Raw genomic sequence first — 25127 nt, 5'->3', positions numbered from 1 at the left:
TGTTTTTCCTAGGTTCATCCGTTTTCTGAACGTCGGGCTAGATGCCTCGTCCTACATGTTTCTGTTTTGTTGTTATCTTCTTACGGTTGAAAAAACATGAGACGAGCCGACTTCACCCCCAGAAGTATGTGCCTCTGCTCTTTGCGCATTTTTGTGCACAATAACACATCAACAAAAGTTGAACCTTTCTTGACAGACACACTTTCAGTATGGCTGGTATTGCGATTCATCGCTGAAGAATTTCCTCGTCCCATCCAGTATGTGGAGAATCTATTTGGCTGCTGCTTTTAAGAGAAAATGACCACCATTCTTTTGATAGGAATAAAAGTACATTTTACACATTTTTATATTTGTTTCGTTTGTTCGCGATTTTTTGCCAAGGTCAGGTGGCTGAAATACAGGTCTTTGCGAATGCTCCGCCTAATGGAAAAATCACCACAGGTCTGACAGGTGCCTTACTGTCCTGTGATCCCCCCCCCCCCCCCCCCCTCTCCTGGAGTGCATAAATCTTGGTCTACTCTTGCCCCCTGGGCGCCCTTCCACTATATCTCCCGAGCGAAGCCTTCTCCTTTCAGATAGGTTGACCCATCCAAAGACAAGATTTATACATCAAAGCGATATAGAGCTGCAATATTAAGTTAGAACAGAGAGCATAAATGGAACATAAATCAATAACTCACCTCTGAACAAACAATTTTTATATTCACTGTGTGGAAAAGCATCCAATTCATATCGCATCAAGATGCAGTTCCCAGCTGAATGTAATTTATGGAGTTTTCTTATGACTTCTGGGAAATACACATGTATTTAGCCCACGGGCAGTTAGCTACATTATTATTTTCATGCTTGCACATGCACATAGCTTCAAATAATAGATTATAATTCTAAATGGTCGCTCATGTTAAATGTGAGCTGGAAAGAGAATCCCAGGGAACAGCATAAGTAAAGCAAGAAAGAGACGGAGAATGTGTATCCAAATGATAAAAACAGTTGAGATATACTTTCTGATAGCCAAACAACAGGACACACTTTTTCCCATACTGTGGGGAAAGGGGTCATTAGTTTTTTATAGTGTGGTGAGCAGGACAAGAGAATGCCATTATGGCGCAAAGGAAGATGAATAGCACTGTGTAAAACTCACAGAATGACTCTCGGGTATGACAAAGTAGAAAAGGGAAATCTGTTTTTCCCCAAAACATTTTTCATTACTGTGCTTTTGGTTCCCGTTCTCCCTCTATATTCTCTATTCTCTCCCTCTCTACTTTCACCTGTGCCAAGGTGGCTTGCGAGACTCCAGAGATATGATCAGAAAAAGGACGGCCATCTTGTTTTCACTACCCTCACTACAAACCTCACCTCTCCGCCCCCAAAAAAGGACATACAAACTTACAATGGGGAGAGATTTTATGCACTGTACCTGATTATCAATATTTCACATATTTCCTTTTTGTAGTAGGCCTACTATTTCTTGTTATCCTTTGTTAACCTTTGAATGTTCTTTAGCAATCGAAAAGTTTATTTCCGATGCCAATGCCCTTTTAAAATTAAATTAAATTGAGTTGAGTGACATGATAGAGACAAAGCGAGAGTGAGACAGAGATTAGTTGCAGAAAACCTAGCACGTCAGGCCCTCATCTGAAGAATTTATAATCCCTCCCTGACCCGAACGCAGCACATGTAAATCGTTTCACCGTAAATAATCCAGCAGCAGTGATGTCCCCACCCTGCAGAGCAGAAACGGGTACATGATGCTGGCCTCGCATCGGGGGCCGTTGTCCTGCTATTTTCACACAGCTTCACGGGTGTCTCTCTCCGGGAGGATGCCTCATTAATAAATCACACAGCGATTCAATCACCCTTCTCTCAACCGGCTCGCTCGCTCACATCAATAGCTAGACTTTAGTGTTTAGCCGTGCGAGGTACAATATACCCTCCTGCATCAGCCTAATCAGGCACTTATGTATGCTTGGTAATTAAATAATAAACTACATCAAAATAACAGCAAGAGGGTCGCCCCCAGGGCAAGAATCAGCCACTCGGCTAGTGATGCCTGAAGCATTTAACTCACAATGATTGATAACTTTACTATGACAAAGAGAGAGAGAGAGATGAAAGAGGAGCGAGAGAGAGACAAGAGTTTCAATATCCATTTCAAAGAAAAACAACCCATGCTCTGATGTAATTACAACTGAAAATGTGAAAATGTCATGTTTCTTTATTATGACATTCTTATTCTTTCTCTTTCTTATTATATTCGTTCTGAGAGGCATCATGTTTATGGTGCTCTCTAAGTGAACCTATTAAACATTAAAAACTAAAATTATATTGAATCTATATTTTTTTATTCATATCAGACACTCTTTCTTTCTAAATATCTGCCCCTCTCTCTCTCTCTCTCTCTCTCTCTCTCTCTCTCTCTCTCTCTCTCTCTCTCTCTCTCTCTCTCTCTCTCTCTCTCTCTCTCTCTCTTTCATACCCTTTTTCCAACCATGCGATTCCAGGGCCATTTGGAGCTAGTTCCCAACGTCGAATCAGTTCTTCACATTCGAAAGCCAGAAAAAACAAGCACTTGGCCAGAAGAAACTGGTTCCAGAGCAGCACCGACACTTGGCTGGTCTTGCACCAAGAACAGTCTATGCCAGGGTCTTGGGGCTGGATTATCGGGACCAACCCGAACAATAAAAAACGTTGTGACTGCCATTTTTTAAAAAACAGAGCTTCACTATGGACGCCAAATCAAAGCAGTGGTCCATAGACGTGACAAACAGTCTCCTAGCTAGCAGTATGGTCCCCAATAGAGGTCCATATGTATTCCACCAGTCATGTTTGGATGCCAATGTAGGCTCACAAAGCCAGGAGCAACATTTGGTTAGCCTCATTGGATAATTGCCTAAGTCATATTTTAAGGCTAATCTTGTATTTAGCGTACAAAATGCAGAATTAGGCAGATATTGATTATGGAATGTAAAAATCACTCTGATTGGCTAAGGATATAGCCAGTGAGCACAGTTAATCAGCAGCAATAGGAGAGTAGAGTTAGGTTAGATATCAGAGTTTGGCCAAAATATGACTTAGGCAATTATGCTATGAGGCTAACGATTTATAAACAGACAATGTAGTCCACCATTGTGGATATTGTGCTTGAAGTTGGTGCAAGTGTTTTCTTGAAAAGTGTTGACGTATAAAAAGGTATACAGTGACGTGGAAAAGCATATAGGAATAGAACTAGGTTAGCGTTTATGGAAAAGGGGTAAGAGTCTGTCTGTGTCTTTCTGTCTGCCCCTCTCTCTGTCTCTTTCTCTTAAACAACAGAGGTCTGGTGTCAACACATGCATCCCCATCGCGTCACATGAATGATGCAAGGTTTACGAAGCAACATAACTCCCACTGCGGGGGCGCTGGCTTTAATGGCTTTATAACCCAACCAGCTGCCCCCCCCCCCCCCCCCCCCCCCCCCACACACCCCACCGTTAATCAAGAGGAAGGGGAGGGGGGGGTCCATCATCATCACACAGACTCATAAACCGTTTCGGCCTGTTAAACTTTTCATCTCCATGTCAAGTCCTGTTCCCCGTGCCGCGCTGGCTAGCTGGGAACAAGTGCCCAACTGTTGGCTGGTGTCCCCCAACCATGGTGGTGGGGGAGGAACCAGGTCACATGATCACACTCATTGCTATATGAGGACACCTGCTCCTTGTCTTCCTCAAATGATGGGACTTTTGTAGTTTTGGACGCCCTTATTGAAGGCCGAGGATAGCAGCGGGTCCTCGGGTTGAGTCTGAGTGGATACACTGAATTTAGGGCGCATTGTGAATATTGAATTTGAGGTATTTTCTATTTCCTGTGACTATGATGTGCATGTAGGCGTACTTCTTTGCAGAAGAAGGTTGGATAAATAGAAATTATAAAAAAAATTGGTAGAGTCAAACTTGAGATTCCTGAGTGTAACAAGTTGTCCAACAAGTTGGATGAGATAAGATCAACTTTAATAATCCAGGATTTTTTAGACACATTTTGATTTCTTTAAAAGTTATAGTGGAGGAGACAAGATTTATCAATTATATTATAAAATGAGTGTAGTATATATATATTTTTTGTAGAATTTTTATTCTGAACATAAATTGTTAGAACTCCAGTTGTTATGAACCATTACAAATGTCATTGGATTGGTGCATGCCAGGACACAAGTCCTTTGTCAAAATAATCATATTACAGCAAAATAATTCAACCTTATCTAATGGACTCACTGACTTTTATAAAGATACACAATAGGTAATATACCCAAGTCACTTTTCTGTATTTTCTCGCACAAAGAAAACAGCATTTACAGCCTATAATAAAAAAAATAATATTGTATATTTATCTATTTATTAAGCAAGACAATGCTTAGCCTGATAAAATAATAATAATAAGTTGAACAGGCCGACAGTCTGTTGGTACTTAGTAAACAAAACCTTTGTCACAGCTGCGATATGTGAGGAATAAATTCTTCAAAAGTCAGACGGGCAATGCATCGAAAAATAGTGCTACTCCTAAATAGTATTTATTCAGACACTTTCATACAAAGCGACCTTCAGTGAGGTTTCCTGATAAACCTCATTTATAAGCAGGTAGGTATTAGCAACAGAATCTTTAGGCGGGGAGTCAAACCCCTAACCACTAGAGTTCTCCTCTGTGGGCCCGAAGTCAAATTTCAAACCCCTCTTCTTTCAAAGTTTGTTTTGATACCTCACAAACTCACAAACACACACACACACACACACCTGTCATAAGCCATGATGTATGGAGTCTAACAGAAGGCACTGAGCGCACTGGGCTTCCGTTTGTTGCGACGGGGGGACCGGGGCTACGACGAGGTCCTCCATCACAGAGTCCCTAGAGGAGCCGTCACCACCATGACAGCTAACAGCTAGCCGCCATTTGTTAACCGCTCATGAAACGCTAATGACAAATGCCCATCCTGACTGGAGCCACAAACCTGATTACCGCCGGAGCAATAGACAACAAACCGAAGACGCTCTGGGAGCTAGTGTGTTGGCCCCGGTACCGAGCAATTGGCTTAGGGTGCGATCATCAGCGCGGCGCATAGTGCCGAAAGCCCAAACAAAACTGGGAAATTTGTTCCAACAGTGTGTTTCCACAAAACGTAATGTACGTCTGCTCTCTCTGCTTTGTTGAAAGTATGAATGAAACATTCTTAATTCATGCCAAAGTTGGCACTTCAGCAGTAATAGGCCCTCCTGACGGTGTTAACACATGAGTACGCCCGCCGCATCGGCAATCTGCATCCGCTTCCCCTCCCAAAGGGCCTAATATGTATTGGAATGAATGGGAAAGTGAAAGCGAAAGTGAAACCACTTCTTTCTGAGTAAATCACTCTGCTTCCTAATAGCACACCAGCCGCACACCGTCTTCCCCCACGGCCATTCTCTGCCCCCCGGTCTCACAGTGTGTTTAACGAGTGCCTCGGAAACTCTGCATGCAGGTGAGCGAGGCTTGAAGACGATACCTGGGACATCACGAGCATAAACTGTCACTAGGTCATCACAAATGCGGATGTTTGTTTTCCCCGGGAATAATGTTTCTGATTGTCCTCCAAGAGCATAAAAACACTGTTGTATTGAAATATACATTTGAATATAGACAGTCGTATCCTAGTCTTTTGGGGACATAAGGGTTGTATAGGATTCAACCCAGGCCTTGTTATGAGTGGTGTGTGTTTCTGATTACTTTGGACATGTGCATATAGTGTGCACGAGCATCATTTTCTGTGTTTGTGTGCATAGTGTGATTGTGCGTGTTTGTGTGTATATATATGTGTGTGCGTGTGTGTTTTTGTAATTTGTACATGTGCATGGTGTGTGCATGTACATGAGTCTGTGTTTGTTTGTATAGTGCGTCTGTGTTTTTATGTCTGTATAGTGTGTCTGTGTTTTTATGTCTGTGAGTGTGTGGGTGTGTATGTTTCTGTAAGTGTGTGTGTGTGTGTGTGTGTGTGTGTGTGTGTGTGTGTGTGTGTGTGTGTGTGTGTGTGTGTGTGTGTGTGTGTGTGTGTGTGTGTGTGTGTGTGTGTGTGTGTGTGTGTGTTTGCTTGAAGCAAGAGCGGAAGGCTAGGCTGTTGCCAAATAATCCAGCACATGCTTCGAAATGATTTATGAACCATAATTTTTGGTGTAGAGCCAATTTGTTTCATTACATACTTTTATTTATTGAGCAGTCGCAACAGCGTTAAAAAATTAATAAGCAAATAATTGCCAACAAAGCAAGGCTTGGCACGGGCTACTCAGTGAAATATTGCTTCCCAAAGTCGTCCTGCCGATTCCCTAGGGGGGAGAAAGTCTCCCCGCAACATTTATAACGCTTGAGTGTACCTTACCAGATACTTACTAGTGCATCCTCACTCTAAGTACTGGGGTGCTTTGCTTTTACTTAAGGTTCGAGTTCATTCCGATCCATTGAGCCCATTTCATTTAAGATTGGACCTTCTATTGTCTATTCACAGGAAATTCAGTAAAGACTGAACACAGAACACAGAACCGGTCTACGGTGAGTATCCCTGGCTTGCTTTGGAATGATTAGTTTCACAAATCAGAGTTTAAAAGAACATCCTATCTGATATGATATGACTGAGCATCAATCTCGGGTTCATACTCATAACTAAAACGACAGCCTGGTCCTCCCATTGTCGCGTCCCACCTTGGCCCACAGCAAACACTAACTGGGAATTACGCTTTTCCCATAGCGGGTAGGAAGACAAGCCACGATGTCATGACTCCAACGACTTTAGACAAAGGGACTATATACAGGTTAAAAATCAAATCTGTGTATTTGTACAAATGCATTTGTTCAATCATATATTCTCTGGAGAATAATATCTCCGTAACAAGAAACCCTGCTTGACTCTGACATGACCATTTACTGGTTTCCTTCCCAGGCGCCGTGATTTCTCCCCCAAGAAGTTCGGCTAAAGCATCGTCAAACTTCTGGATCCGAAATGATGGCAAGATAAACGATGAACTAATCCTGAATGGCAACAGAAAATAATAATCCTGGCAAGTTGTTTCGATTAAGTCTGCTAAACGACAAAATAGTTAAGAGATACCTTAAGAAATGCAAGGATATAATTCACTGTAATATAAAGATAGCAACATATCAACTCAGCGTACCTGACAAATAATACATCAAAACAACGTCATTCCCCTTATCACGCTGTGCATCTTTGAAAGTAGATATTAATGGAAAAAAGGAAGGAAGACACAAGGTTGTGTGTGTGTGTGTGTGTGTGTGTGTGTGTGTGTGTGTGTGTGTGTGTGTGTGTGTGTGTGTGTGTGTGTGTGTGTGTGTGTGTGTGTGTGTGTGTGTGTGTGTGTGTGTGTGTGTGTGTGTGTGTGTGTGTCCTTAGGTCTATGTGTCTGTCTCTCTCCCTCTCTCTCCCTCCCTCCCTCCCTCCCTCTCTCCCCCCTCCCTCCCTCTCTCCCTCCCTTCCTCTCTCCCACCCTCCCTCCCTCTCTCTCCCTCCGGCCCCTCTTTCCTCCCAAGACGTGAGGAACCCTTAGTGTTGGACTTCTGTAGAAGGGATAAAAGGGGCAGATTAAAAAGCCCCTCTTCTCATCTGCCATGGCTCAGGCGCTGGTGTCCGTCCTCTTTCATATACCCACGTGCACAGACCTCCGCACACACACGCACACCTTGCCCTAACCCCTTACACTTTCGCTCTCTCTCTTTAGCTTCACCTTATTTTAATAATTCCTTTAAAGTCTTGGGTGACCTATACGTCTTCTTAAAGACCCGGGTCCGTTTAAAAAGAATCACAGTTGGTGGCTTAAAATAAAAAGTAATATCCTCCATTTATCTATATATATATATATATATATATATATATATTTATGATACCCCTGGTTTTCATCTCAGTCTGTATTCTACTTAAAAGAGGGTCAAAATGATATATAAGCGTTGGTGGGGAGAAAAACACATTAATTCACGCGGTATAGTCGTAAAGTTCTGCCCTGACTGCTGGCTGTGGATGTTTAGAGATTGCCGCAATTCACTGTCATCAATGTGACACGACAACACAAGCAGGCAGGAGCAAGCGATCAGCGATCACCGAATCCTTGCCGGGATCTTTACTTAAAACAGGTGCACGGCTCTGTTAAAACATGAAATGTGATGGTGCTTCCAGGAGGGGCCCCTGTCTCCGAGGTCAACCCCAGCACATGGCGTGTTTTACGACAACCGATATCACACCTGAGAAAATAGTAGTTCATCGTCGCGGGCGGACACGTATAGCACGTGTGATCACTCGTTATTGTGAATGTGTCGTGTGTGTGTTGCTGAGTGTGTGTGTGTGTGTGTGTGTGTGTGTGTGTGTGTGTGTGTGTGTGTGTGTGTGTGTGTGTGTGTGTGTGTGTGTGTGTGTGTGTGTGTGTGTGTGTGTGTGTGTGTGTGTGTGTAAGAGAGAGACAGAGAGAGAGAGAGAAATAGAAGCAGAGAGAGTGTCTCTGTATCTCCCATTAAAACAAAGTAATAGCCCATATTCGCTAGACTATTGAAACATGTAGCCAGCTTTGAACGCCTTCAAGAGGAATCCGGTCTCATAAAGCAAACATTGAGCTTTCTACTACATTAAGGTCTAACAATGGCTGTACGCTCAGCACCTCCTACGTAGGCACGGGCCCATGAGGAACACCCCAGAGATGGGGTTTTCAACTACGAGAGGTCAACTCCGCCTCAGCTTTTTTGCTTCATCTTTCCCTCTTTCGCTTTTGGCCAAGAATGGCTGCAGACGCCCCGACTCTCAGAGTGACTGCCAGGGATTAGATTGGCGTCAAGCTCAGCTGCTCTGCTCTGCTTACTGAATGTCAGTGTTGTCATTTGGTAGAAGCCAGCGAGTGGGTGTCTGTGTGTGGGTGGTGGGGATGGGGGGGTGGTTCGGTGGTGGGGGGGTTGTACTGGCCCTGTATTCTGACTCACACCCCCAGGTTCCCATTAGGTGTTCCCACATGCCTCAACATGGATCCACATGGTGTCACATGGGTGCCACTCTATCTGTCATCTCTGCCGAAGGATATTATGCAAATCGAAGCATGTTGGGGGTGTGGGGGAGGGGGGAGGGGGTGATTATATCGGGTAGATCGCGTTTGTTTTGGAAAGTCACCCTCCTCCTCCTCTGTCATTACCGCTCTCTCTCTCTCGAGGCCCGGGGACGAGCTAATCCGTACGAGCGGCGACGCTACTTTGTGATTAGGTTTTGACAGAGGAGCCAATTAAAGGAAGGTGGGCGTGAAACCAAACCAGAGGCCCATGCGCTGTCGTATGAAATCACCGCGGCTCACCTGATTTAACTTCATAAATGTTTGGCGACGGAGTGGGCGGACGGCGGGACCCTCATGCGCGAGGCGGGATCAGACCCCCGGGAACAGTGCACGCTTCCACAATCTCACCAGTGCTCGGCGGCCAAGCATGGTATTGCAGCTGTTTAAGCGGGCGTTGGACGGGTCCCTCGATTGAAGGGGCCCAGATGCAAGTGGGGAACAGGAATGTGTCTCCGCAAAAAATGCGTGGATATCAATCAAAGGCTCATTATTATCTTTATGCCATGTACTAAAAAAAATATTAAGTTTTCTCTTTTCAAAACGCCACCTCAAGCGTTTTATCAGCCGTTATTTATTACGTTATTATTTAATGCTGGCGAAGGAGGGGTGGGCAGCTGAAAGGAGTCGGAGTGAAACAAATGTTGTTTCGGCCGGGCATTCGAGAGGGCCTAGTGCACGGCTCCGTTAACTTCTCGTGTCCGAGGTTTTTCCTTTTACTTAACATGAATGACGTTGATGGTTTTAAGGCACTGTGGTGACTTTTTATCCATAAAAGTGTTTTAGTGATAAAGGGATTTTTAGCCTGGTTCAGCTGCTGCTCAATGACTCTCACGTTCCTCTGCTTGCTATCATTGCGATTCACCATTTATTGATCCATTTATTCAAAAGATCGAAAGACAAAGGACGGGTGCATTACAGTATTATTTTTATAATATTGTTAAGAGCCTAATAAACGTTTCAGTTGCGTTAGTATTTAAATTTTCATTTGCTTGTTTAGCTGTGTATGACAGTTAACTATGTTGGTGTACTACAATTCTTTATGTGGGTAGGCTACTCCAACCTCGTTGCCGATCGATATGTAACCATTTATTTGTATATAAATTATTGATTCATTTTTCGTAAATAGTTGGAAGGAATCTGTTTCTTGAGCAATAATATTGAACTGTATTTTTTTCAAGGCCTACATACATTTACTATGTTGTTGGTTTAATATTTTATATGGAACAATCTTTCATATTTATGAAGTTAACTTATACTTCCATGGTCGGTAAACAATGCGACTGCGATCGCTCAGACCTCTCGCTTATGATGCTACAATGCTAACAAGAATATTTCTGCATCCGGTACGTCATGAACTAGGGCGTGGCTAGGCTCCCATGACGCAGAAACAAATCTCTCCTTGATGTTGCCCTGTGACGTCTCAATTCAGGGGACGCATCCTTCGAAGGACGCGGTCTATGAAGGTGTGGCCTTCGTAGACCGTGAAGGCCGGACCGAAGGCAGAACAAACGTTTTTAAATGAGACGGTCAGCCCTACGGAGCGTTTCCAGTTTGCGTAACAAGCCGTTAACACCCTTTACCTTGCGTGATGACGCGCCGCACCTGTCACCTAGCAACCCTGACAGCTTAAATCCCACCCCGGATGGCGCAGGAGAAATATGGAGCCGTTTTATGTAACCGATTCAGAGATGTCCACTTCCACTTAGATGTCCACTTCTTACTTTATTCTTACTTTTATTTTATTGTATTTTATTTATAATTTTCTATTTTTTATAATCTTATCTTCTATGCTTTGTAATTTCTATTTGTACGGAGCAAAACAATTTCACCCCGGGGGTCAATGAAGTTTTCTGATTCTGATTCTGATTCGGTTACATAATAATTACATAAAATATAACGTTAATTAGTTAAACGTTGTATGGCTCGTGTTAATGAAATTGAAATTTGACAATAAAGTTACAAATTTAAAATAGTCCCAACTTTATTTTAATGTAAAAAAAAAGCTTTTACATCGTTTTGTCATTGAATATCTAATTTGCTGCAACTGCCGCTTCCGCTCTCTGACGCCATTTCTGAAAAAAATCCAACGCGCAATGAATCTTGGGAATCTTGGGCCGTTTAGGATACATCTGGTGTATCCTTCAAATCCGGGAAAAGAAGGCTGCATTTGTCGGCCGCATTTGAAGGAGCCTTCGAAATGGGACAGCACTTGACGCGTCGCAGTGACGCAATCGCCCTTCGAATGCACCTTTCGAAGGATGCGTCCCCTGAATTAGGACACAAAGCAGTTTTCATAGGAATTAATGGGCGCCATTTTGGATTCCGCTGTCCATTCTATAATAGGTCCATGGATGCATGCATGCTGACACAGCGTCGCCACACACTTTGCTGTTGTGTGCGTGCGCGTTGAGTGTGATGGCGGTGTGTGCGTGTTTTTTTGAGGCGCTGAATACTGAAAGGTTCCCTCGCTTGTCGTTGCCGTGCCAGCAGGTGTGAGTGATGTGGGTTGGTTCATCTTTCTCCACGCCTAAGCGGCTGAGGTTGACACACCGCCGGTGGTGCCACTCATTATTTTATACCATCCAAGCTATTTTTTTGTAGAAGTAGTTTGAAAGTTCACAGAGAGTATTCCCAGCGATCTCTTTTTAAATGTGCCTCGAAATTAGATGCTTGCATTTGAAAAACATCAGCATTAGTCTTTTAATGTATCTTTATGTGCAAGTGTGGTTAGACTTTTGTTTAACTGTTTTAATGCAGCAATGAATTATTGATCTAATATGGGTTTATATGAAATTGGGCTTTTCACTATTAATAAGACTACGTGTGTGTGTGTGTTTATGTGTGTGGGTGTGTGTGTGTCGTGTGTGTGTTTGCGTGTGTTTAGGTGTGTGTGTGTGTGTGTGTGTGTGTGTGTGTGTGTGTGTGTGTGTGTGTGTGTGTGAGGAAGAGAGTGAGTCATACAAGAGTGAGAGAGATAGTCATAGAGAGGGGGAGAGAGATAGTCAGAGAGAGGGAGAGAAACAGTCAGAGAGAGACAGTCAGAGAGAGGGAGAGATAGACAGACAGAGGGCAAGGGAGATAGTCAGAGAGAGGGAGAGGCAGAGATAGTCAGAGAGAGGGAGAGAGACAGTCAGAGAGAGGGAGAGAGATAGTTGGGGATAGGCAAAAGTGCTGTGTTTTGTCGTCCGTGTGAAAACGGTGGTGTCATCATTGTGTCCACCTTGTGCTCCAATAAAAGACCAATTTACCGTTCCCAGCTGTGCTTCTGATTTCCCCCACTCGCCTTTTTTTATTTGTTTTCTTTTTTTTATGATTATTATTTCTTTTTTTTTCTCTTTGAGAAATTGAGAGCTGTTCCTCAGAGCAGGAAATAAGAATCCAGTCTCACTCCAGTGGCTTAAGTAATAGAGAAATGAGCGAAGCAACAGGCGGCGTTCATTTACAGCCTTTTCTTTATTTATTTGTCGAGACGGTATCTGGTGCAGGGGCTAAGGAAGGGGAGAAAAGCAATATTCATTTATTTAATGGGACACCCCCTCCTTCAAAGATAAAGGCCCTGGATCTCATTTTTCCTTCTCCTTCCCGGATTCCTCCGGAAAACTGAGGCAACCAACAAAAACCTTGTTTCACCAAAACCACTTCCAAACTTTGGGGGACCTATTGTTTTATTAAACAATGGCGCAGGCTATCTTTTTGTTTTAACCGAGCAATATTGTCCCGATAAGAAACAATGTATTCATTCCTCATTCTGACACCTTCAAATATCCAACGCTTTCAAATTTCCTTCCCTTTACGACCCAATGTCATTTTATGATATCAGATGTAATTTGTCAGATAATGGCCGGGTCCAGCCAGCCGCGCATTTTAATGATTGTGCTTTTTTATTCGGAGGTGTGTCTCGACCGCCGAAGCCATTAGGTTAAAACCCAGAGAGGGGCTGTGGGTGGGTGGGTGGGCGGGGGGGCGGGGATGGGTGGGTGGAGGTGGGCGGGGGTGGAAGGTGGAGTGGGGAGGCTCCCTATCTCCAGCCTCCAAAACTAATGCTTTCACGCTCAGCAGAGGGCACACTCATTAACTCAAAGTGGATCAGCGCTTTGTAATTAACGAATAATCGCCCGTCAAATAAAATATCGGAAAAAATAAAAAGAGTGCGAGAGGGAAAAAAAGGGACCGGCTTTCTGTATAGGTGCTTAAGAATTAGATTAGATTATAAAACTTTATTATACAACACCAAAAATGACGGAACATTGTCTTTGATGGGAGCGACATGCAACGGCGAGTTCTGCTCTCAACCAAAGGAGAACCATTATGTGGCCAGGCAACGTGAGCAGTGGGCGTGTGAGTCCGGGCTGGAGGTGTTCCATCGAGTGCCCTGTAAGATCCTGGACTGTCTGGCACCAACCCCAGGTGAGGACCCAGGCAGCAGACCAGACCAAAACCTCCACAAATCCTGTCACCTACCCAGTTGATGCGTCCTACTTTAGCCTTCCTTCCTTCCTTCCTTCCTTCCTTCCTTCCTTCCTTCCTTCCTTCCTTCCTTCCTTCCTTCCTTCCTTCCTTCCTTCCTTCCTCTCTCTCTCTCTCTCTCTCTCTCTCTCTCTCTCTCTCTCTCTCTCTCTCTCTCTCTCTCTCTCTCTCTCTCTCTCTCTCTCTCTCTCTCTCTCTCTCTCTCTCTCTCTCTCTCTCTCTCTCTCTCTCCCTCTCTCCCTCTCTCACTCTCCCTCTCACTCTCTCTTTCATATCACCGCCCAATGAGGACAGCTGAAAACGATCATGTCGTGTGTAGCTCTATGCTAAAGCAGTGCTAGTTAGCACGGTCAAACTTGTTGGTTTGATACAGAATGGGGCTATACTAAGAGTGTATGGAAAATGGGTTAGTGTGTTAGCAAATGACGTGTATCTATGTTTTGATCTTTGTACAAATACATAGTTGAATGTTCATGAATATGCAATCATAGAAGATTCATTAACAATTTCCTCAAACATTATCGAGGCAGTTTTGAAACTATGCCAAATGCTAACGTTAAAACGTTACAGATTAATATTTCAATAAAGTAACTTCATGTCCCTGTAGTATATAGTGTATAGAGTATAACCTATATAGTTTATATCGTATTTAGATTATATAGTATTTAGAGTATTTAATATAGAGTATATGGTAAATAATATATATTGTATATTGAGGAGAAAGAGTAAGCATATAGCGTTTATAGTATAAAGAGTATGTAAAGTCTATACTATAGAGAAAATATGTAGTATATAAAATAGAGTATAGAGTGTATATAGTATATATTGAGTATATATAGAGCATATATCTATAGAGTATGTAGAGTTTATAGAGTATATATAAAGAGGATATAGAGTATAGAGTATGTAGAGTTTATATAGTATATATTATGAAGACGATATAGAGTATATGTTATAAAGAGGATGTAGCACGTATAGAGTATGTAGTATATAGAGTATAGAGTGTGTCGAGTTCTCCATCTTGGCTCCAGCCCTGGCAGCAGTCTGAGTGCGAGCCGAGGTGGAGCTGAGCATTAGCACACAAGTCTAACAGGTGCTCATCAATCCTGCTTGTTTTTATGTCTGCGGCTTGTCACTGCATTTCTCCCGGCTGACACCGACGGCCGGGGCACACGCGCTCGCTCTCTCTCTCTCTCTCTCTCTCTCTCTCGCTCTCTCTCTCTCTCTCTCTCTCTCTCCCCCTCTCTCTCTCTCCCCCTCTCCCCCTCTCCCTCTCTCTCTCTCTCTCTCTCTCTCTCTCTCTCTCTCTCTCTCTCTCTCTCTGCAGCAGCAGCAGCATGCCTTCACACTCTGCCAGCCGTCTGCACTCATCTGAGGGATATACAGAGAGAGAGAGAGAGAGAGAGAGAGAGAGAGAGAGAGAGAGAGAGAGAGAGAGAGAGAGAGAGAGAGAGAGAGAGAGAGAGAGAATGCGAGAGAATGCGAGAGAGAGGGAGAGAGAGAGAGAGAGTGAGAGAGAGAGAGAGAGAGAGAGAGAGAGAGGATGGGGTGAACGAGAGGTGGCCCCCAGACTCCATTTTTTTTTACGTTTATCCACATCGATCTGTGCTGCTGAACCTAAGAAGGAGAGAAAATATCCCCCCCCCCCCCCCAACCCCCCTCTCCAACTATATCTTATTTTTGAGAGAAACAAACGCACAGTGATCAGTTTAAACGTTCAGCGTACCTTGAGTGTGTGTGTTTTGTTGCACTGTTAAGTAGTCTCTGTTTCCCCGTCCATGCTTGACTTAACGATGGGATTGGATTCAACCCGGGACTTGGCGTCCATTATTTTGAACAGAAAAGGGAAAGAAGCGAGCGAGTGCGGACGTGAGTGCCGCGTGCGCCGCTCCCCCCGATCCCCCCTTCCCACCCCGGCCCCCCCCCTCCCTAAGTGCTCGCCACCTGCTCCAGAAGGACACTGTTTTACTCTTAAGTCGCCCCACTGCACACGTGGAGCCACAGGCTCGGGGGGGGGGGGGGGGGGGGGTGGGAAGCAACAACAGGTGTGATACTCCGTCAGCAGCGGCTAGGGGTGGGGGAGGAGGTGATGGGAGAAGGGGGGGGGGTTAACCACCGGCGGTGTCAACCGGCGTGGATATCGGGGCGTGCGATAGAGAGAGAGAGAGAGAGAGAGAGAGAGAGAGAGAGAGAGAGAGAGAGAGAGAGAGAGAGAGAGAGGTGCCCTTCTCTGCCTCTAATGCATGCGGGGGTGGCGTGATTGATTTTTGGCGCAGGGGCGCGGGTGTCTTAATGTCCTAATGCATTGCTCTGTCACAGAGGGCCGCCTTGGCTAGCTGCCCTTTCCACAGAGTGATCCTCTGCTCGATTGGATGAGACCGGGGTAAATAAATAAAGAGGGGTTGCTGGAGGAATGAGGGAAGTGGGGAAAGGGGGGAAATGGGGGGAGGGGGGGAGAGAGAGAGAGAGAGAGAGAGAGGAGGGAGGGGAGTGTGCAGCAAGCATGATAACACGCTTTGATACACGCTTACACAAGGTAAGGGAACGCAAGGAAAGGTCCCGGTGCTGGTGTACCGGACACGCAGATAAGCAGACACACGTGCGCACACACACACCCACACACACACAATCACATCCGCATGCACACAAACACACATACAGACACATGCGCACAAACAGTTTCTCTTATGAGCAATCTTTGTTTAAACAACTACCCCTGAGTACAGCACAAAAACAATGTTTACTCTCTTTTGCCCCCGCACACAAACACACAGACGGAGAAAGAGAGAGCGATGCTCATATAATTATTTCCTTTGTTTCCTTCCCTAAACTGTGTTTGTTCTTTCTTAACCGGATATTGATCTGACACAGCGGGGCCCGGTTCCTTCAGCCATGGTCTCCCGTAGTTGTTTGGCTTCGACAGCACAAAATCAATATATAGTTCTACAGCAATTTCATTTTCCTTTCCACAACCACTCCCTGCCCCTCCACGTCCACCTCATATTTAACATTGAATCCACAAACAAGCAGACATACAGACAGATCCCTTACGGTCGTTGTGCGATCCGTCTCAGTTCTCCTCTCTTCCGGGTCCTTACGCGTGGGACACGTGTTGTGTGTGTATCAGAACAACCTCCGCCTGCAGAGTGCTGCTGCTGCTCTCGCCCGCTCTCAAAGTGAGCGAGGTTGAAAGCAACGCGCCAGTGCGGCGTCATTAATGCCACGTTGCTTTGGAAAAAAAAAGGTTCCCGCTGGTTGACTCCGCTGCGTTCCTCACTGTCATCACTGGCCACTCTTTGTGACATCCCTGAAGAAGGGGGGAATTAAAGGGAAGGCTGTGTGTGCAAACATGCTTACTGGAGTGAGTTCAATCTCGTATTCTAATACAAACAACACCAGTCCTGCCGTTGCCAATTATTGTCTCGGGAAGAGAAATAACTTTTCTTCTGTGTTTGTTGCCGTCGCCCCCCAAAATGGTAATTTGCAGCTTCAGTGGAGTGCTTCATTGTAATGACCCGAGGTGGAGCACGTAGTTTCACCGTGCTGTGGAATCAGGAATTAGCCTGCACCAAATAAATAAATCAATAAAATGTAAAAGAACGAGATATCTCATTATTCGTATAAAGATGATGATGAACAGATATATATATATATATATATATATATATATATATATATATATATATATATAAAAATAAATTATATATATATATTTATTTCTGGGCAGATTTTTGGGAAGATTTCTGGGAAGATTACTAAAGGAGAGAGATGGTTTGTGTTTGGAAGTAAGACAAACAGACACAGAGATACAGACACCTAGACACAAACATTCACACACAAACACACACACACACACACACACACACACACACACACACACACACACACACACACACACACACACACACACACACACACACACACACACACACACACACACACACACACACCACAGCTAGAATGGACACGGGGTGAATGCAGGGGTCTCTGTTCCTCGGTTGGATCAGGGGTGACCGTGTGTTGGCTGTGCTGTTGGAAGAGATTGTCAGAGACTGAAAGTTTTATACTCCACAACTAGGTTGAATGTTCCCTCCTACAGCACAACAAGCAGCCCTGGATGAGATCCAAGGCTGCTGGGTAAGGGGGCTCAGCAACCCCCCCCCCCCCCCAACCATATCTCTTAGCTGCGATGTTTAAAGGGAGAATTTAACTCTCCTCCACCTCTTCCTGCCCCCGCCCTTCTCTCTGTTTCTCCTGTTTAAGTCCATCCCTGCCCCCTGGGCATCGGTCCGTTGTTCTTTCTTTTGTTCATCGACTTCTTGTTTCAACTGTTTGTTTTCTGGCGAATCCTCTGGGTTTCATCATACCGTGTGGTGAGCGGTTTTATTGTCCTGGCCCTTTTCCACTGACGTCCGTGGTTTAGCAGAAATGGAGGGACGCAGGTTGTTAGTGGACCGAATCATTTGCAGCTTTAAGTGGCACCTACCGTAAAAAAAAACTGGATGTTTCTTCCTCCCTGTGCGTAAGTTAGATTGAGCAACAAAACAGCAATGAGACACTTTATATTTGCTCATATTATAGTGGGTTATTGTTTTTTTTTTCTGCGGATTAGATGCTAATCCTTGCAATTTTGAAGCATGCATCAAAATACATGTGTTTTGATTATGGGTGACGTTATTTTAGTCCGCTTTATTTATACGTATTATGTTCCCCCTCAGATTCCTATTTTTAGTATTTAATGCTTCATTCACTGTGGCTTTGATTGAAAGTGTGTTTGGTTTATTTCTACAGTTAGTGCAGAGTGTAGGTAATCGAGGCAACCAACCCATCTTTGAAGCTTCCCACTCCCCCTTTGCAATGAATGTTTATCCAACTTGTTTTTGACTCACCGCGCTTTGAACGTGGGGTCACCATGGAGAAGGGAAAAATCCATGGAAAAAAAGCTTGTGGATAAATAAGTTTGCTGACATCTTCAGCCCGTCATACGGAAGATGCAGCTGCAGAATCAGGATCTGGCAACAGAGAGATCGGAGAAACAAAGTAGTTGGGGGGTGGGGGCGGTCATTATCGGCGGTTGGTGAGTCTGTCTCTGTTCCCAGAACCTCGTTACGAAGCCACAAATTGAGTCTAATTAGTAGACGTGGGAGTGTAGGCGAGGACGAAAAAAAGAAAAAACAAACCTTTCAAAAAAAACGTAACGAATGCGGAGGCTGAGTGTGCCCGCCGGTGTGTGTGTGTGGCAGTCGCTTCCGTCAGCATCGTCCCTCGCGTCGGGCGGCAGTATTTCCTATAGCCGTGCTGCGGTGCGCGCAGCGTGCAAACCGGCAGGCGGGATTTCCTCGTCAGGCTGCTGCTCAGCGAAGCGGGTCGAGGATGAGGAGATGGCAGGGCCGTCCCATTGGAGCCAAATCAATGCATCGATTAACTCTCCTCCGAGTAGATCCACACCACTCATCACCACTCGTTAGCAGATAAGAATACCCCACTCTCGCTCGCAGTCATTTATTTAACGAGTCGTATGGATTGACCGAGTTGAGAAGTTTATGTTTTCATTTCCAGCAATAGGAGACACTTATTAAGCTTTGCGCCAGTGTGTTCTCGTCTCACGTCGCGCGCAAGTGTGAGCCGGCATGTGAAATTAATAATTGTTTTACACTGCCATGCTGGCGGTTATCTCGCCAGGAGGAAGAGTGGTGTGTGGTTAAGTGTGTGTGTGTGTGTGTGTGTGTGTGTGTGTGTGTGTGTGTGTGTGTGTGTGTGTGTGTGTGTGTGTGTGTGTGTGTGTGTGTGTGTGTGTGTGTGTGTGTGTGTGTGTGTGTGTGTGTGGGCGAGAATACTGGGCTTCTATTTGCGGCTGTGTGCTTTTACATTGTGTATTGGTCTGTGTTTAACAGTGTGTGAAAGAGACTCGTGGGACAATCATGGCCATTTTACCTTTTATCTTCCGTCCGTCCGTCTGACTCTCCACGTATCAGTCGGCCTATTGATCAGGGACATGTGTTTGGCCTTTGGGTGTTCTGACCTCCACACCATCCCCCTGGCGTGGAGGTGGGCTGGGGGGGAGGGCGGGGAAGAGCCCCCCCTCTCTCATCAGTTGAGGATCTCTGAGTGCCTCCTCTTCCTCCTCCTCAACCTCCTGCTCTTCATCCCTGTGTGTACGCACACAAGTGTTCCCTCTTGGAAGGTTGAAGGGGCGCCGCTCGATTGTCTGTATGTGTGTGTGTGTGTGTGTGTGTGTGTGTGTTTGAGAGTGTGTGTGTGTTTCTGTGTGTGTTTGCGAGTGTGTGCGTGTGTTAGTTTGAGAGTATGTGTGTGTGTGTGTGTGATGGGGGAGTCAAGGTCAGTGAGTGCGATAGGAATCGACAGCAGCGGCGGTTCCCCCCCCCCTCTGTTATCTCCCCCTGACAGACTCCACGGAGCTCATTTAGGGCAAATGATGCTTTGCCGTGCACAGACCTCTGGCCCACAGAGGGTAACCTACACTTGTGTGCAGGGGCCTTTCTAGGTTTTCATCTGCAAGGGGGGGGCGATGATGCAAGGATTGGGCGCCATGCACAATACACAACAAACGCCGCTGCTCAAGTGAGATTTGAAATATTGAACACACTGCGTGTGCGTGAGCAGGAGTGCAAGAGGGTGTCTGTGTATGTTTGTGTCCGAATGTTTGTGTATGTGTACGTGTCAACGTGTACGTGTATGTGTGAATTTGGATATCTGTGTCTATGTGTGTGGCTGTGTATATGCATGTATGTGTGCGTGTTTGCCTGCATGTGCATGTGTGTTTGTCTATGCATGTGCATGTGGGTCTGTTTCTATGCATGTGTCTGTCTTTTAGTGTGTGTCTATGCGAGTACGTGTGTGTATCTACACAAGTGTCTGTGTGTTTGTGTGTGTGTCTATTTATGAGTCAATGTCTTCACAAGTGTCTATGCATGTGTCTTTGCATGATTCTGTGAGCATGGGGCTTTGTTAATGTATGTGTGTGTGTGTGTGTGTGTGTGTGTGTGTGTGTGTGTGTGTGTGTGTGTGTGTGTGTGTGTGTGTGTGTGTGTGTGTGTGTGTGTGTGTGTGTGTGTGTGTGTGTCTGTGTAATTGTGCGTGTCTATGTATGTGTCCGTGATATCGTGTGTGTCTCTGCATGTCGCTCGGTTTGTGTCTATGTGTACGGGGCTGTCTCATCCTTCACAGCCCAGAGCGAACCTTAAACCCATCCATATGCTGTGCAACGTTCCGCTGTCTGCCCCCGGGGAGTGTCACCCCCTCCACCCCCCCCCCCCCCTTGGTGGGGCATGTTTGCATACGTGTTTTTGAAGCTCTCACTTCTCTGTACGCGCTGTATGACCTGAGGGTGTGTGTGTGTGGGGGCAGGGAGGGCGAGAGGAGGGGGGGGGGGGGGGGGGGGGGGGGGGGCGGTGGGGGTAGAGGTAGGCAGGAGATGAGAGACGGGGAATGTATTTCCGTCTCCGTTTTAGACGTCATGACTGCAGTCATGTGAGGGCGGAGGCATGACACAGATTACAAACATACAAGGGAGGGTGGAGCGGGGGTTTGGGGGGGTGATAAGGCGCAGAAGCCCCTCCCCCCATCCCTACCTGCTGGTACCATGGTCTGCAGATTTGCACGTTCATGTGGCCTGGGGTTTGACTGTAATCCGGTCTTGGCCGGCTCGGATCATCTGACATCGCTAAAATCACAGTCCTTTAAGATTTCTAATAATTAGAAAAAATCTGAAAATTATAACGGATTGACAATGCATTAATTAGGTCAGCTTCAGTTCGCCCTTGCGGTTTCTCTTGAGTGACATGTCCGCTAACTGGCCAGTGATATCCCATAATCAGTGGATTTGGGCTCATTTGGGGATCTGCAGAATGAGCCTGGCTGAGATTTTTTCAAGAGAGGGTTTGGAGTGACAGCTTTAAATAGGATTTGCATCTTAATGCCGGCCGCATGATTGTTGAAAGTGGGTAAATGCTTTTGTGTGTGTGTGTGTGTGTGTGTGTGTGCGTGTGCGTGCGTGCGTGCGTGCGTGCGTGCGTGCGTGCGTGCGTGCGTGCGTGCGTGCGTGCGTGCGTGCGTGCGTGCGTGCGTGCGCGCGCGCGCCTGCCTGCGTGCGTGCGTGCGTGCGTGTGTGACCTTGAAAGGACACAGCAAAGTGAGAGAAAAGATGGGCACATTTGGAAGGGGTGAAGAGATAAACATGTGAGGATAATGAAGGGTATAGGGCAGGCCTAAAATGTTCCACACATCCCCCCCTATGCTGGGCTTCTAGCTCCACAAGTACCTCCATTTATTGTGGTAATTCAGTGCGTCAGTTGGGCACAGTTAACACAGCAAAGTTTCAGTTAATGCCATTAATGAGCAGTCGGGGTTCTTAAAGGTTTCCTTCAATATCAAAGGCTTAAAGGAAATCAGCAGGAAACAAAGCGTTCCCCTATCGAGTGCTCTATCTATGGAATAGTCTGCCACCTGTAATCAGGGAAGCTGACTCAGCCGAGATATTCGAAGCAAAGCTGAAACCCTACCTCTTTAGTCTTTCGTTTAGCACTTAGTGCCCAGTGGCTCTTACTGTTGCAGAGAACGCTGGATGAGTGTCACTGTCTGTGTCGGAATGGGTGAATGTTTCTTATTGTGAGGAAGAGTGTTTACCTGTGCACTATGCAAGAAGTTGCCTTCATGTTTTGTGTGCACCTTGCCCAGTCTAATTCATCGTTCCGCCTGTATAAGCGCGGTGACTGGGACCTGGTGACCGGATGCCTGGACTCCCCTTATGGTTAACCGCCCAGTACCCCATCAACATAGTCAGTCATTTGTATTTATTTATTTTTATTAGCTAAATGATTCAAAGTGTTTGCTTGTATAGGTGTCATTTGTGGCCCGCATTGCACTCCTAACAATCCCTGGAAGGAGGGATCCCTCTCAAGATCTCTTCCTTTCTAATTAAGGGACTTATATCTTAGCCCTTAATCAATGGCTAGGAGGGTGTCATAAATGTATGACCTGTTAAGCCCTTTGAGACTGTGACTTGGATTGAGGGCTATACAAATACAAGGGGATTTAATTGAATAGCAGCTAGGCAAGGAATGCGTCGCTGGCATCAGGGTAACCATCCCAGAAACTTTATGGAGCGTTTCGAATCTTTCTTCAAACCTCAAAATTGAAGGGGGCGTGACATCGCATCGCAAAGACGGATGTGTCCTCCGTCTAAACAGGAGGGAACGTTGTATGAGATGCAGACAACCACTGTCCAAACCAGGGCTGTAGCGGGTGTACGCACGTTCAACCGTACGCACGCCACAAACCGACGAGAGATGGGTAGAGATCGACGAGCGTCATTGACATCGTCTAGGAGAAAGCAAGGGGGCTTTGTATAAAAGGTGTCGTTATTCTGCTTTCCAGAACACTGTGTGTCCTTCCTCCTTTACAAATGGTATAAATAAAGATCTGTATTACCATCATTTCACCGTGTGCCTCCGCTGCTGTGTATTCCTCCGGTGTTCCCTCGGAGAGACCAGGACTCGGGGGGGGGGGGGGGGGGGGGGGGGGGGGGGGGGGGGCAAAGGGCGGAGGTCAGGCTGGAGCTCAGCAGACTGGGAGCCACCGAGCCAGGGGGGTCACGCCTCTTCGGACCCCCGTCTAGACCGTGACGTCACCGGGCCGGAGCGGACCTGACCTGACCCCACCATGGACGGGGAGGAGATTAAATCAAGTCAAACGTATTTTCTGTGTCTGTGGTCTGTGGGTGATGGTTGGTGCTGAAGATATCTTGGCTGAGCAAGGCAGGACAAATGTTATCTATGGAGGTAGATTTGTATCTTTGCGTCGAGGGCAAAACTTTTTGCAGTGCAAACAAGAGTAATCATACTGAAAGCAAATATAAGCAATTTCTTTTTGCTACTATAATTACAAGGCATGGCTTACGGAATAGCTTATTTCAAGTAAATAGTAAATATATATAAAATCGAGTAAATAATCTATGACTTCATTATCCTGGGAACATTTAGGTTTGGGCTGTTTGAGGACAAGTGGTCACCTTTTTGCATTGCAAAACCTATATTTCCATAACTTCATATGTGATTATTTTAAAAACCAAATGGGCTTGGTGTCCACATGTTTTGGATAAAAGCACAAATTACACTAAAAAATCAACCAATGGAGAAGCATCATCTGTAACTCCCTCTAAAGCCCACCCACTGGTATGGGGTCAAAAGTGAAAACAAAATACCAGAATTTGCATACAAAATCTTTTACTTCAGAACCAAAAACTCTCCATTTGCAAACGCACAGAAAATGTCGCAGGTATCAAACCATTAGACAACAAAAAACAAATAAGGGAAATGCATCTCAAAATGTTAAAAGCGATCTTCTGTTTGTTGTTTACTTTGTCATTTTGATTTGATTATGTAATATTTTTTAGCAAAAAATGTTTTGGCTTATTGTTGGTCTCAGAATCCTTAATTTTAATTTTGCAATGTTAAATGTCTGCTCTAATCAAAACTAAATGTTCCCCTCATAGGAGGGCCCAAATGCAAAACAAATGCATCCAGAATGGAATGTGTTTTTGTGTTCAAACCATTAATTTTGCTGTCAAAACTTTTAAAGCCATTATTTTAGTTTGAAATGTAATTTTTATGATTGGAAGGCAGAAGGTTTTGATCTCAATTATATACCAACTGATTGCAAAAAAACTATCTGTTAAAACCTGAAAAGCTTATTTTATCTTTCGGAATGATTATGTTTGTTTGCAATGCAAAAAGTTTTGACATTAAAAAAAAATTTACCTCCATACTTGCCTAGTTTGTATCAGCACATTACGTCCAAGAATCAATGACTAAGTCCCCTTAAACCAAAGTGCATTAATTTAACTCTCAGGCGTTTTGTCTTTCTTATATTTACACCATCTGTGAAGCAGAATGAAATAGCTTGATGTATGTATGTAACTAATACTCGTGAATGCATTAACTCATTTGAGTACAAAAAGTTTTTTGTCTGCTACAACAAACATTGGTGGTGGGGATTTTCCTGTTTTAAGATCGTTAGATGGGGTCTTGTTGATTTTTCTGTGCGTGCGTGCGTGCGTGCGTGCGTGCGTGCGTGCGTGCGTGCGTGCGTGCGTGCGTGCGTGCGTGCGTGCGTGCGTGCGTGCGTGCGTGCGTGCGTGCGTGCGTGCGTGCGTGCGTGCGTGCGTGCGTGCGTGCGTGTTTGTGTGTGCATGGGTGCATTCACCCATCGGTTGGTGGGATGATTGATCAAAGCCCCCTTTCCCAAGGTCTGGCTCCGATCCCTCCAGCTAAATACTGTATCAAGTTGGTAGCCAAAGCTGGCCAGCAGCCTGGCGAGTGAATCACTATATCTCCCAGTGACTGGTCGTGACACGTTCATCACTAAAATCCTCCTCTGTCCTTGAACATTGATTGCGCTGCAGGCTTAATCCAAACACCATATAACTCCTCTCTCTCTCTCTCTCTCTCTCTCTCTCTCTCTCTCTCTCTCTCTCTATCTTCTATCTCTCTCTCCCTCTATCGTTCTCTCTCTCTCTCTCTCTCTCTCTCTCCCTCTATCGTTCCTCTC

The 25127-nt window shown here is 45.3% G+C and overlaps 1 long non-coding RNA gene across 1 annotated transcript in view; it reads right to left on the bottom strand.

The window, feature by feature from the left end:
* The window catches only part of LOC130371125 (uncharacterized), a 32348-nt gene extending 15723 nt beyond the window's left edge, over positions 1–16625 (bottom strand). The window contains exon 1 of the long non-coding RNA XR_008893129.1: positions 16611–16625. This is a non-coding gene — a long non-coding RNA (uncharacterized LOC130371125). The remainder of the gene's footprint in view (positions 1–16610) is intronic.
* Between the last annotated feature and the right edge of the window lie 8502 nt (positions 16626–25127).

This window comes from Gadus chalcogrammus, chromosome 18 (genome assembly GCF_026213295.1).
Source record: "Gadus chalcogrammus isolate NIFS_2021 chromosome 18, NIFS_Gcha_1.0, whole genome shotgun sequence".
Taxonomy (NCBI): Eukaryota; Metazoa; Chordata; class Actinopteri; order Gadiformes; family Gadidae; genus Gadus; species Gadus chalcogrammus.
This window is presented reverse-complemented; position numbering and strand designations above follow the sequence as displayed.